Genomic DNA, 5,388 nt, shown 5'->3' with positions numbered 1-5,388 from the left:
CAGAGAACTGACCAGGCATACTAACATGTTACACACCTCACAGCACACACAGAGAGCTGACCAGACATACTAACATGTTACACACCTCACAGCCCACACAGAGAGCTGACCAGGCATACTAACATGTTACACACCTCACAGCCCACACAGAGAGCTGACCAGGCATACTAACATGTTACACACCTCACAGCCCACACAGAGAACTGACCAGGCATACTAACATGTTACACACCTCACAGCCCACACAGAGAGCTGACCAGACATACTAACATGTTACACACCTCACAGCCCACACAGAGAGCTGACCAGGCATACTAACATGTTACACACCTCACAGCCCACACAGAGAGCTGACCAGGCATACTAACATGTTACACACCTCACAGCCCACACAGAGAGCTGACCAGGCATACTAACATGTTACACACCTCACAGCACACACAGAGAGCTGACCAGGCATACTAACATGTTACACACCTCACAGCCCACACAGAGAGCTGACCAGGCATACTAACATGTTACACACCTCACAGCCCACACAGAGAGCTGACCAGGCATACTAACATGTTACACACCTCACAGCCCACACAGAGAGCTGACCAGACATACTAACATGTTACACACCTCACAGCCCACACAGAGAGCTGACCAGACATACTAACATGTTACACACCTCACAGCCCACACAGAGAGCTGACCAGGCATACTAACATGTTACACACCTCACAGCCCACACAGAGAGCTGACCAGGCATACTAACATGTTACACACCTCACAGCCCACACAGAGAGCTGACCAGGCATACTAAAATGTTACACACCTCACAGCCCACACAGAGAGCTGACCAGACATACTAACATGTTACACACCTCACAGCCCACACAGAGAGCTGACCAGGCATACTAACATGTTACACACCTCACAGCCCACACAGAGAGCTGACCAGACATACTAGACATGTTACACACCTCACAGCCCACACAGAGAGCTGACCAGGCATACTAACATGTTACACACCTCACAGCCCACACAGAGAGCTGACCAGACATACTAAAATGTTACACACCTCACAGCCCACACAGAGAGCTGACCAGGCATACTAACATGTTACACACCTCACAGCCCACACAGAGAGCTGACCAGACATACTAACATGTTACACACCTCACAGCCCACACAGAGAGCTGACCAGACATACTAGACATGTTACACACCTCACAGCACACACAGAGAGCTGACCAGGCATACTAACATGTTACACACCTCACAGCCCACACAGAGAGCTGACCAGACATACTAGACATGTTACACACCTCACAGCCCACACAGAGAGCTGACCAGACATACTAACATCTTACACACCTCACAGCCCACACAGAGAGCTGACCAGACATACTAACATGTTACACACCTCACAGCCCACACAGAGAGCTGACCAGACATACTAGACATGTTACACACCTCACAGCCCACACAGAGAGCTGACCAGGCATACTAACATGTTACACACCTCACAGCCCACACAGAGAGCTGACCAGACATACTAACATGTTACACACCTCACAGCCCACACAGAGAGCTGACCAGACATACTAGACATGTTACACACCTCACAGCCCACACAGAGAGCTGACCAGACATACTAACATGTTACACACCTCACAGCCCACACAGAGAGCTGACCAGACATACTAACATGTTACACACCTCACAGCCCACACAGAGAGCTGACCAGACATACTAGACATGTTACACACCTCACAGCCCACACAGAGAGCTGACCAGGCATACTAACATGTTACACACCTCACAGCCCACACAGAGAGCTGACCAGACATACTAACATGTTACACACCTCACAGCCCACACAGAGAGCTGACCAGGCATACTAACATGTTACACACCTCACAGCCCACACAGAGAGCTGACCAGACATACTAACATGTTACACACCTCACAGCCCACACAGAGAGCTGACCAGACATACTAACATGTTACACACCTCACAGCCCACACAGAGAGCTGACCAGACATACTAACATGTTACACACCTCACAGCCCACACAGAGAGCTGACCAGACATACTAACATGTTACACACCTCACAGCCCACACAGAGAGCTGACCAGACATACTAACATGTTACACACCTCACAGCCCACACAGAGAGCTGACCAGACACACTAACATGTTACACACCTCACAGCCCACACAGAGGGCTGACCAGGCATACTAACATGTTACACACCTCACAGCCCACACAGAGAGCTGACCAGACATACTAACATGTTACACACCTCACAGCCCACACAGAGAGCTGACCAGGCATACTAACATGTTACACACCTCACAGCCCACACAGAGAGCTGACCAGGCATACTAACATGTTACACACCTCACAGCACACACAGAGAGCTGACCAGGCATACTAACATGTTACACACCTCACAGCCCACACAGAGAGCTGACCAGGCATACTAACATGTTACACACCTCACAGCCCACACAGAGAGCTGACCAGGCATACTAACATGTTACACACCTCACAGCCCACACAGAGAGCTGACCAGGCATACTAAAATGTTACACACCTCACAGCCCACACAGAGAGCTGACCAGACATACTAACATGTTACACACCTCACAGCCCACACAGAGAGCTGACCAGGCATACTAACATGTTACACACCTCACAGCCCACACAGAGAGCTGACCAGACATACTAACATGTTACACACCTCACAGCCCACACAGAGAGCTGACCAGACATACTAACATGTTACACACCTCACAGCCCACACAGAGAGCTGACCAGGCATACTAACATGTTACACACCTCACAGCCCACACAGAGAGCTGACCAGACATACTAACATGTTACACACCTCACAGCCCACACAGAGAGCTGACCAGACATACTAACATGTTACACACCTCACAGCCCACACAGAGAGCTGACCAGACATACTAACATGTTACACACCTCACAGCCCACACAGAGAGCTGACCAGACATACTAACATGTTACACACCTCACAGCCCACACAGAGAGCTGACCAGACATACTAACATGTTACACACCTCACAGCCCACACAGAGAGCTGACCAGACATACTAACATGTTACACACCTCACAGCCCACACAGAGAGCTGACCAGACATACTAACATGTTACACACCTCACAGCCGACACAGAGAGCTGACCAGACATACTAACATGTTACACACCTCACAGCCCACACAGAGAGCTGACCAGGCATACTAACATGTTACACACCTCACAGCCCACACAGAGAGCTGACCAGGCATACTAACATGTTACACACCTCACAGCCCACACAGAGAGCTGACCAGGCATACTAAAATGTTACACACCTCACAGCCCACACAGAGAGCTGACCAGACATACTAACATGTTACACACCTCACAGCCCACACAGAGAGCTGACCAGGCATACTAACATGTTACACACCTCACAGCCCACACAGAGAGCTGACCAGACATACTAACATGTTACACACCTCACAGCCCACACAGAGAGCTGACCAGGCATACTAACATGTTACACACCTCACAGCCCACACAGAGAGCTGACCAGACATACTAACATGTTACACACCTCACAGCCCACACAGAGAGCTGACCAGACATACTAACATGTTACACACCTCACAGCCCACACAGAGAGCTGACCAGACATACTAACATGTTACACACCTCACAGCCCACACAGAGAGCTGACCAGACATACTAACATGTTACACACCTCACAGCCCACACAGAGAGCTGACCAGACATACTAACATGTTACACACCTCACAGCCCACACAGAGAGCTGACCAGACACACTAACATGTTACACACCTCACAGCCCACACAGAGGGCTGACCAGGCATACTAACATGTTACACACCTCACAGCCCACACAGAGAGCTGACCAGACATACTAACATGTTACACACCTCACAGCCCACACAGAGAGCTGACCAGGCATACTAACATGTTACACACCTCACAGCCCACACAGAGAGCTGACCAGGCATACTAACATGTTACACACCTCACAGCACACACAGAGAGCTGACCAGGCATACTAACATGTTACACACCTCACAGCCCACACAGAGAGCTGACCAGGCATACTAACATGTTACACACCTCACAGCCCACACAGAGAGCTGACCAGGCATACTAACATGTTACACACCTCACAGCCCACACAGAGAGCTGACCAGGCATACTAAAATGTTACACACCTCACAGCCCACACAGAGAGCTGACCAGACATACTAACATGTTACACACCTCACAGCCCACACAGAGAGCTGACCAGGCATACTAACATGTTACACACCTCACAGCCCACACAGAGAGCTGACCAGACATACTAACATGTTACACACCTCACAGCCCACACAGAGAGCTGACCAGACATACTAACATGTTACACACCTCACAGCCCACACAGAGAGCTGACCAGGCATACTAACATGTTACACACCTCACAGCCCACACAGAGAGCTGACCAGACATACTAACATGTTACACACCTCACAGCCCACACAGAGAGCTGACCAGACATACTAACATGTTACACACCTCACAGCCCACACAGAGAGCTGACCAGACATACTAACATGTTACACACCTCACAGCCCACACAGAGAGCTGACCAGACATACTAACATGTTACACACCTCACAGCCCACACAGAGAGCTGACCAGACATACTAACATGTTACACACCTCACAGCCCACACAGAGAGCTGACCAGACATACTAACATGTTACACACCTCACAGCCCACACAGAGAGCTGACCAGACATACTAACATGTTACACACCTCACAGCCGACACAGAGAGCTGACCAGACATACTAACATGTTACACACCTCACAGCCCACACAGAGAGCTGACCAGGCATACTAACATGTTACACACCTCACAGCCCACACAGAGAGCTGACCAGGCATACTAACATGTTACACACCTCACAGCCCACACAGAGAGCTGACCAGGCATACTAAAATGTTACACACCTCACAGCCCACACAGAGAGCTGACCAGACATACTAACATGTTACACACCTCACAGCCCACACAGAGAGCTGACCAGGCATACTAACATGTTACACACCTCACAGCCCACACAGAGAGCTGACCAGACATACTAGACATGTTACACACCTCACAGCCCACACAGAGAGCTGATCAGGCATACTAACATGTTACACACCTCACAGCCCACACAGAGAGCTGACCAGGCATACTAACATGTTACACACCTCACAGCCCACACAGAGAGCTGACCAGACATACTAACATGTTACACACCTCACAGCCCACACAGAGAGCTGACCAGGCATACTAACATGTTACACACCTCA

Source organism: Oncorhynchus mykiss, chromosome 6, assembly GCF_057628025.1.
Source record: "Oncorhynchus mykiss isolate SJ-2025 chromosome 6, ASM5762802v1, whole genome shotgun sequence".
Lineage (NCBI taxonomy): Eukaryota > Metazoa > Chordata > Actinopteri > Salmoniformes > Salmonidae > Oncorhynchus > Oncorhynchus mykiss.
The sequence above is the reverse complement of the archived record's forward strand: the minus strand, read 5'-3'. Positions refer to the sequence as shown.